Source organism: Paralichthys olivaceus, chromosome 14, assembly GCF_024713975.1.
Source record: "Paralichthys olivaceus isolate ysfri-2021 chromosome 14, ASM2471397v2, whole genome shotgun sequence".
Classification (NCBI taxonomy): domain Eukaryota; kingdom Metazoa; phylum Chordata; class Actinopteri; order Pleuronectiformes; family Paralichthyidae; genus Paralichthys; species Paralichthys olivaceus.
Genome location: NC_091106.1, coordinates 14,104,757 through 14,115,259, shown reverse-complemented (window position 1 = coordinate 14,115,259; position 10,503 = coordinate 14,104,757). Strand labels below are relative to the sequence as shown.

The window sequence follows — 10,503 nt, the reverse complement described above, 5'->3', positions numbered from 1 at the left end:
TTCTGATGCAGACATTTTAAAGGTCAGTAAACTTTGAATCCATTGAGGTCACTGAGGCACAAAATGTTATTATTCATGCAGCGCTGATGGCGATGAGCAGAGCGGCGTTACAGTGGTGGCAGAATGTAATAAAAAAAGAACAAACTCTTGGCTGAATGTTACATAACTCTAGTTTACGTTCATCGTTTCTCAAACGTGCAGTAATCTCATCACTAACCTGCAGGGACGTTCCCGCAGGCAGATCTACACATGACAGTGAGCTTGCCTGCAGTGTTTGCCTGACTAAAATAACCATCTGAGTTCTGTGGGACACGTGCAGCCTAATTCACTGCTACTTACTACTGACTACTAACACTGACACACATTGATACACAGATGCATGCTCTAATCTTGGTCAGCACATTTACTATGTGACGTAAGATCAGTAAGTGGTTTGGTTTTGCATAAAAAATACAAACTACAAACCAAGCTGCAGCAGTCTTGTATGAGGTGTGTTCATCAGTTGCCATGTTTGCATGTGATTGTGTGTGTGTGTGCATGTGTGCATATATGGGATATTGTGACACCATTGACATTTATGAATGCTCCATATAGGGAAAGGTCAGGGCAATTATTTGCGTGCCATGTTTGTGATCTGTGAACAAACACTTACAGGAGGTTGCCCCCCCTTTGACAGCACATAATACTATAGACTCTATACTGCATAGTGCCGCACTGTGTGTGTGTGTGTGCATGAAAACACAATGCATGCAGAAAAGTGGGCAGGAGAATAAATCTTGCATAAGCATCTGAGATAAGGACGCTGTTGTGTGAGACGGTGCAGCAACTTCAGGACTGTGTGTGCAAAAATATACAGAGAGAAAAGAAAGTAGTTGATCCGGTGAAAATAAAATACAGAGAATTACAAGGAATATGGGGCAGAAATGAACCCAAGTATCTATCATTTTCTTAACTTACTGTAACAACCAAGAGGATTTCAGTGTGTATGATGTCTATGTATGTGAGTGTCAAAGTTTGAGCCTTTTTATGTTGCAGACATTTTTTTTAACCTCAAATCTAGAAGCACTTATCCCATGCTCATATGTCTGTGGTGGTTCAATCCTCGTAACGATGACATTTACTTGCTGTTTTTCCCTCATATAAATAATGAAGGATTATAATTGCTCTGCTTTGAAGTGCCTGTTTAAAAAATCCAGGGCGGATTGCTCTCGGCATCACGTTTTCAGCTCTGCAATTTAGAAAAAAGGAGACTCCTGAATCCAGAGGTTGAGGCTGAGAAGTAGTGTCGAGATAGTTAGCTCTGCTCTGCTGGGATTAGTTCATCACATGGAGATAAGAGGAGGGATGATTTTAATATGGTATTAGTAAAAAGGTGTGTCGACTTTAGCTATTTCCACAGAATTCATGTCCAAGGAGTGAATGTTTTCATGTGGGTGAGTCAGTAAACATGTCACAGGGAGAGAGCAGTGCGTTCTTAATAGTGCTGCAGAAGAAGAGCAAAAGATGATTCTACATCGGTGAAGTTAACTGTGGCTGTTCTAATCCTAAAGCTGCAGAAAAAATGTAATCTGCATGTCTAGTACGGCAGCTGTGTCTATTAACTTAGAAAATCGTTGTTATTAGTTTGAATAATAGAACAAAAATATAATACATAGCTATTTTAAAATCAGCTGTGAGAGTCTGTACAGATATACAGTATGAGCACAGATCAAATTATGTTTAACATCAACAATATGAGATACTGTATAATTTGTATGTTTATGTTAATTTATAATTAATTTTAAAATAATTTTCTAAATAATTGAATTTAACAGTATCTTTTCCCCTGAATATATTTTTGCTCACACATTTTGTGAATTTGATTTCACTGAAACCAGTAACATAAACTAATCTTCACATCTTCAGTGTGATATATGAGATTTGATTTTTTTCATCCACTGGTTTTAAATTTAAATTTATGCCATATTGTAGTTTTCAGGAAATGTGCTTACACACAAGAGTCTGCAGCAAAACTGAGTTTAGTTTTATGACAAAATTAGACATTTGTTGCCTGAAACCTGCAGCTAGAATATGACTTAACATTTGTTTTTGTGTTTCAACATTAACTTCAGATCATTTTTGAACTTACAGAAACTGGAAACAGAGCAAACAATCAGGCATACATTCATACATTTATGCAATTGCTTATACGACACTAATGCACATAGAAACTCTGCTTTTCATGTTCTCAGAAAAAAATCACGAGCTCATATAGTGGTTCAGAAAGAATGATATGATTGCACTTGTATATTTTATGAGTATAATAATATATTTCCTGTATTCCAGGGTATCATTGAGGTCAGAGTTCAGCTGCAGTGCCAGTGTACAGCAGGGGACAGATGAACATACGGGACAATAATTAAAATGTATGAAAGTGCACCAGGACGGGAATACAAGGAAGATCAAAGTAGTGGCTGGCAACTGAATAAATTATCCATGTGGCTATTTTTGTTGCACAGACACACTTCTAATGAGAATGTGTAGAATATAGCTGCATGAACTAATCATCTTCAGTGTGAGGTTTGAGTCGGTTTGAGTTGCTAACGGCCCTGAGTGCAATCTCATGGAATTAGATAGAAACTGAGCTGTCAAATTGGTTTAGACCGACCTTGAAGACGTAGAGTTGAGAGGCTGTGAACAGACAGCAGTATCACAACAGAGATGAAACTGTTTTCTGCCCCATTTCTCTGCTTCCCAGCCACACTCATTCTACTTGTAGACAAAGAATTCAATATTGGATGAGCTTGCAGGCTCAAACCAGAGCTGGAATCTGAGGGAATAGAGTGTTTCATGCTACACTGCACTTTCCTGATTCAACCATTATGGAAATATGGAAATAATGCTTTAGAGAATGCTGGGCGTGCAGCTCCGGGATTGGAGGGATCTAATTGGGAACATTATCAGGATCATTTTTAAGGGCCCAAACAAAGATAATGTAATTATTCAATATCCCACGTTAATGTTTTGTCTGGAAGACTCATCCTGGATGCACCTTAAGCCTATTTTTTTACTGAACAGCTTAAATGTACCCACTTGGCAAAATGAGTTATGAAGGTTGGACAGTTCTTTAAATTAAAGGTGCTGCTGGATGCTCTTTGATATTTCTGAATCGAGGTTGAAGGTCGGGCTTTGGTCAGGTGTCTGGTTTTGGATGAAGACCCTGGGGGGACAGAGTATGTGTGAGTCATATGATCCAGGCTCTTGGCGTCCACGCAGACAGCCACAGACAGACAGACCAAAGCGGATTGGAAACAAAGGCTTGCAGTGTATTATTTCTGCCGGGGACTGAGCGTGAGGAATTCTCCATTAATCTGTTTCATCTTGTTTTACGAGGCCGTTACACCAAACAGTGTGTGAGATGGATCAGATGGGTTGTTTCTCTCAGTCCCCCCTCTGGGAGCCCCATGGCTGTTCTCACAGAACTGCTGGAGGCATGTGTGCTCCACTGTCACAGCATGTGTGTACTACATACTGCAGCACACATGGATACAGCGTCCTCTGCACAGAGGCATAAACATATAGCTGAAGCAAGGATGCAAATCTGACTCAATAAAAGCCTGTTGTTGTATCGTTTTAATGTATCGTTTCTTCTGGTTACACACAGAACAAAGAGTAACCAGAAGACGGGGCTGCAGCAAAAGTCAGGGGATCATCAAAATCATTACAGTTCATCCTCTGGGGAACATGAATGTGTGTAGTATTTCACAAAAAGAGAGAAAAATACAAAAACATGAAAATATTATCCTTATGTTAGTCTATCTGTCATCATTAGAACCACCGTGATAAAAGTAATTTTAGCATGGACACTGGAAGTAGGGGGCAGTGCCCTCTTTTGGCGAGAGGCTGTAACTGCTAAAAGCTATATTTTTCATTATCAAACGTCATTATTGACAGCTGAGAATGACTCACGATTGGTGGAGCAAGACTGCAGCCCCATCCCCCTGTTTGCCTCTGTGTAGACTCTGGCTCCAAATAAACAAGATGGCGGAGTTCGTATATCTGTGAAATTGTAGCTTCATTTCAGGATAGAAGGAGGAAGTGGAGATTCGTCGTCCATCTTTTTGTACGGAATTGTCCAAGTGTGACATGATGCAAAGATCAAAGACTTTTTTAGAATTCTCACTTGAGCACACAGATCAATGTCAGAACACACACACGCACACACGCACGCACACACAGCAACTACAGGGTACACACACATTCTTTTCATATTGTGTTAATAGATAATAAACTAACTTGGCTTTTGTAATGCTGGAAAAACAAGTGACATTCGATCCATAAACATGAGGCCCAGAATATGTCCAGCTTTAATACTTTCGTCTTCTGCAGCCATAAAAAAACTCCACCCATCCCAGTCTAATGAAGCACACTCTAAAGGACGCCACTGGGGATGAGGAGAGGCTGCAGCACATTTGCACGTTTCATTTCAGCTGGAAATCATATTAGCGTTTGTGGGCTGACGAAGCCTGAAGTTGAAATGAACCATGGAGACGATTTAAAGGAGAAAAGGTCTGAGAAACGATGGGATGTGGAGGTGGATGGCGAGGTGGTGATGGGGATGGGTGAAGGGAGCCTTCGGTTGAAACTACAGATTAGGATGTTTTTCGGTGGAATGGGATTAAGGCGAAGAAGAGGAGGTAGTGGTTGACGCTCTGAGGGGACAGAGGAGCAGGAGGAGAGGAGGAGTAGAGGTGATGGCTACACACTTGGCATTGGGGCAAGAAATAAATTGGTGTGTCATACAAAGAGGGGGAGGGGTCAGCGGGAGTTCAGCAGTGACAAAGCTCCTGCCTGACGAACATCAGAGACGCGAGGTGAAGCCGTAAAAACCGTAATGAATGAATTTTAAAACCTACGTCAAATACGACAGATTAGAAATATTGGAATCCCAGAATTAATCCTTTTTCTCATAATTGCTGATAAGATGAAATAGCTTTGTAGAGAATGAACTTCAAAACGCCATGATGGCAGACAATAAGTCTTTCTTTCTGACCTGAGTGTTGTAGTAATAATAATCAGTTCTGCGTTGTTGGTTCTTCTCTCAAAGCATTACGGAAGTGGAAAATGTGTGTTAGCATAACTAAAACCAACCGGAACATGAGACCTGTCACCTTTGTTTTGGAGCTGGGCACAAATGTAAGTGTGCAAAAAACACACAGGAAGTGAAGGGAAAAATATTAATTCCAAACTTACCAGGTTTGAGGGCCCGGTCACGCATATGCGAAGCGTATCGTGCGTCAAAGTTCACCACAGTTGAACTCCATGCAAAGCCACGGCACAACTTGCCTCACCACAGGAAGCAAGTGTTTTATTCGCCTCCTCGCTCACGCAGATATAAATAACTAATAACTAATTATAAAATAACTAATTTAATAACAATATATAACTTATGCCAGAAAAAACTAAACTTCCAATAACTGACATGCAAATATAGAGCTATAATTCATCTTTTATGCTTTATTTGACCTTTTCATGCTATGAGCTACATCGTCAAACACAAATTGCCAGAACTTATATAATTGTAAGTGGTTATTTATAAACAAACTTATTTTTTGGTCTGAATAAAAAAATAGATGCCGCTGTCTCATCTATTGATTAAAGTATTTTATGAATTCTCAATATATCTTGTGTATTGTGACTGTCCAGTCTAACACCTGCTCAGATGTGGCAGCTGCTCAGTTTGACTGGCAGGGATTTTTGTGCATCTTAATGACCTTGTGGAGATCAATTCATACTTCTCTCAAACAAATTAGGTCATTCATGCATTCACACAGCTCCTCTTTCACGGGTGAATCAGGCAGGTGGCGACCTATTGTGGAGAGAGGAGAAAACTCCATATTGTGTTTCCAGGGTGTGTGTGAGCGGACAGGAGGCGGTGGGCGGGAATCTTTCTACCTGAGAGTTCAAAGCAGGATGTTCACCTGTAACCACCTGGCTTACCAACAGCTTTCAGAAGTGAGGATTACACAGAAACTATTGATCACCTTGGTGGAAAGACATGCGCCAAGAAAGAACGCATTTGATTTTGGGGAAGATCTGGACAAAGGGGCAAGTCCAGGCTTTTATTTTTAAATTCTTCTTACATTTTAACAATTTCCTGCATGGAATGATTCATGGAGACTGATTTTAAAAAGTCTGGAATATTTAGGGGACTGATATCTATGAGTGTCTTTAAGGGGAATGTTGGATTAAGTCTCTTTTTCCATGTAGGTCCTCCATGGACAGTTTTGACAATGAGACAGTGCATTTCAGTTCTTTTTGACCACAATAGTTTCCTGAATGCAGACTGAACACTTCCCCCTCATCAGAGTTCAAACATCCTCTAAATTTGCATGTTGCAAAAGAAGAATCCCTCTTTAGTCAAACTGTGTTCTGCACACACACAGTTGGTCCATTCACATAAAGATTATTCTGACACAACTAAATAAATAGAACATGAAGTTAGTATGCGAGAAATGAATTGAAAAAACATCACAGTATTGTCTCTTTCAAAAAAGTTATTGGAAAATGTCCATTGTACTTTATGCGACAATTATCCAATATACTTTATCAATAAACAATTTAAAGTGGAATACTTGGTATTTCAAAATAATTGAAATAAAATTATTTTTAATAATACCCCCCCCCCCCCCCCCCCCACACACACACTCGTAAACCTTGTCACTGTTGCGGATGAGTAGCGGTGGCGCCCCTGCTGGAGAGTTGACAGAGAGCCCGCCCAGCAGAGCAGCGGACCGGTCTGTGGCGGTGAGAGGAGCGAGCACACTCCGGCTGAGCAGCAGCAGCAGCAGCAGCGGATGTACCGGAGCTGCTGCTGAGGACCGGAGCTGTTTGTTTGGGGGAAACATTGAAAGGATCGAAACTACAGCAAAGAAGGAAAAGAGGAAAAGAGGAGTTGATTTTTTCTTACAAAGCCGGTAGCTGCTGTTCTTTAAAAAGGAAAAGTTCCGCTGAGAGAAGACGACGGGATCATTTGGGGGATTGTGCAGTGCGGGTTGCTGGTGGAGAACATCTTGTTTTAAGGTGAGCGCAACAGTGATTCAGGCTGTGTTGTGTTTTTTGTGCTGTATTTTCAAAGTCTTTTTTAAAAATCTTCTTTTTATAACTGTAACGACGAATGAGAGGAACTTATTTCATTGTGTTGGCTGTGTTTTTTCTGCTGTATTTTCTAACAAGGGGTTAAACAAAGTTATTGGCTTTGATTCAAAGCCCTTTTTGTCCAGTTTTTCTACAAATCATGTTTTTGTTTGTTTGTTTGATTTGAGAAATATCCATAAATCATGTTGGGTTTGTGGACCCTGAAGTCAAAATCTGTCTTGTCCTGATGGGACTGATTGTGCTGCGTGGATTAGTCTCCATGATTAATTGGTTACTGATAGTTTGACTCCTCTGAGTGATTAAAGCACTTGAGTTTAATCCGTGCTTGATCCAGATGAATGGAGTTTCCCAACAGTTTACTTTCCTCAGTTTTTTCTAGCCCTGGATTTCAGCTGTTTCTTTTCTCAGAGAGAGAGAGAGAGAGAGAGAGAGAGGGAAACTAGAGAAGAAGTATTGCTCTGTTGTCTCCATCCAGCTGTTTTGGCGAATGGGTTTTTCAGCTGCAGGGACACATCTGCTCTTGTACCATTTGATCTTTGGTTTGAGTTCTGCAATTCATTTGATAAAGACTTAAAGAAGCCTAGCAGGGGATGGAGGGAGTGTGATGAAAAGGAAAGGTAGAGAGAGAGAGAGACCTGAGCACCACTTGTTTTATGCTCTCAAGGCCTACTTTAATATATGGATTAGTTCTGAGTTGAACTGGAAGCGCCCAGAGGTCTGATTGGACCATAAATAATCCCCACAGGAGCAGATATAAATGCTGAAGGAGCAGCAGCACGCCTTAGACGCCACTCCATCTCCTTCTTGTCTGTGTTGAACTCCCCTTTCCCTGCACTTTTATTGATGGGGTTTGGACGTCATGTTGTCGCAAGCTCAGAGACTTTGGCTGGATGCAAACATTAATACAAATGTGCAAATGTAAATTGTTAAACGTTCCCTCCTCCCCCTGCTCAGGTCAGTGCCACCAACCTCTAAACTTGATGCTCGGGCGTCACGCCACCTCGCTGTGAGACCCTCCATCATCTCCTGTCCTGACACCACAGCACAGGCAAGGAGGAGAGGAAGGTGGAGGAGGGAGTAAGGTGGCAGGACGCATACTGAGGGAAGGAGGGAGAGAGAGAGGAGTGGGAATGGGGGATTTCATGGTGGGAGGTGATAACCATGCTGTCAGGCGGTCAGGATTAAAGCAGCTAAAGAGGGGAACGGAGGAGCAGGTAGAGTGGGTGAGGAGATGCTGAGCGATCATGTTTTTGTCACATGGCTCCAATTGAGGTCCTGAGGTGGCAACATGTGAGGCAGCCTGAAACATTACCAAAGTCACGGTCAACGTTTTTTTGAGAACATGTAATCCCCAAACTATTTTTTAAACACAATTATGAAACTCCTTCCACCAAAGCGGCCGCCCATCCTCTCCATCCACGTCTGTGTTGAGTTAACAAATATGTGTGAGTCAAATCTAGAACACAGCCAGAGGTGCAATCACAGCCAATGCACATCGGTCACTATTCTGCTCTGAAGATCCTGAAACATCGCAGACGCCCACGGTTCAAAACGCAGCAGCTTAATTTGCTCATTAATCTCCTCTGAAAATATCACACACATGTGCACACAGGGGCACATCTGTGCACACTGGAGAACTCTTACATAAGTGAAGGAAAATCCCACATACAGTATGTCTGAGCTCATATACACAGAGAGAGAGAGAGAGAGCAATCTTATCCCCACCTGTGATGCTCAATTAGCAAAATGCCTCACCAGCCATCTGGAATTTGAAATCATGACGGGCCACCATTTCATTTTTGCTGCAGTGACACCGATGGCGTAGATTGATTGGATGTGATTAAAAGCGTGCAAGCAGCATGTCGGCATATTTAATTCATCGCCATCCATCATTGTGTAACATAGACCCCCAAAAGCCTTACACAACAGAAACACCACCTCGCACTGCTCTGATTAAATGCCACTACGTCTGAGAGGAGCCAGGAAGTGAAGTAACGCTGAGATCTCACGTGAACGGTCTTGTGCATGGAAACACTGTGGGACCCTCGAATTCCTTTGAGGGAGCCGTGCGGACAAAGCAACTAAACAGATATGTTTTCTCAGTTTTGTCTTTCGTCTTCCTCTGCAGCCCATTTCACATCTGAAGTTACAAGTCAGACAAGCAGGTCTGTTTGATGTCAGGCTGCAGTTTAGTGTGTGTGTAGGTTGTGGGTGTATTGTTGGTTCTTGGATCCAACTGCTCTTGATTCCCCCTCAGCTGTGGATGTGTCGGAACAGCGGGAGTGTCATCAAGATTTCTGTCATAGATTCAGAGTTTCTCACTGTCAGCCCATTAAAACAGGACAAGAGCAGGAGCACAGCAGGGGGGGAGACAAGCTGCCAGTCAGACTCTGACACACACACACACACACACACACACACACACACACACTGAAACACAAAGACTACCCCTGTATGTGAAACTGTAATTAGTAGCAGCCATGGGTTTTACAGTTGCCCATTCTGGACTCAAAGTGCAGCAACAGCATCACTATGACCTCTGACTGAAACATTATACAATGTATAAATTATGTTTAACTGCTAAAGTCGAATTTCAAATCTACAGTATAGCGACACAATGGTGTGGAATTTTTGTATTGTGATTAGAATTATCTAAAATATCACGGTTATGAATAATTTCACCAATATTTAATTATCTATGAAAATAAAAGTTTAGCACCAATGCAACATCAACTTTGCAAGTTTGGAGGAAGGCTTTAATTAACTAGTGAAGCTTTTTTCTTTTACAATAGAAACTTCCATAATGCAGGTTTCAATTAAACTTTACAGAAATAATCAAATTTGCATCAGAACAATATATCAGTTGGTTAAATGTATATAATTTGGCTACAGAGGATGCTAGCAGTTGCTAGCTACAGCCAGAGTACTTGCAGTTCATGCTGTTACAGCAGTGTTTCCAATTAATAATCTCGACTGTGGCTTGCTGCCATATTCTAATTTGTCCTGCCAAAGTTTCATAACGAACCAAAAACATATATTCATCATAATAACATAAGAATTTGGTCTTTTGCTTCATTGTTGCATTGTATGTGTGCAACGTGATTTTCAGCACACTCGCTCTTGTCAATAAAGTTGTTAACTCCATGCAGACAGTCAGACCTCAGCAATTGTTCTTGTAAACAGCGGCATGAGATGCACTTCTCTCTCTCTTTTATGTGAGAACTTGTCTTCCACTCACGGTCACACAGACTCACATGAAGCAGCTACATGAATGTAACAGTTGTGTTGACAGACAGTTTGCTACCTGTCTGTCAGTGAGTGCCCAATTCACCTATCGCTTGTAATCAATATTGTAAAGCTGTAACT

General features: G+C 41.4%; 1 protein-coding gene across 1 annotated transcript in view; it reads left to right on the top strand.

Moving 5' to 3' along the window:
• Positions 1-6,921: 6,921 nt before the first annotated feature.
• lzts2a (leucine zipper, putative tumor suppressor 2a) overlaps positions 6,922-10,503 on the top strand; it is a 41,396-nt gene continuing 37,814 nt past the window's right edge. Inside the window, exon 1 of the mRNA XM_020094579.2 lies at positions 6,922-7,062. The gene's annotated coding sequence lies outside the window, so the exon portion shown is untranslated. The remainder of the gene's footprint in view (positions 7,063-10,503) is intronic.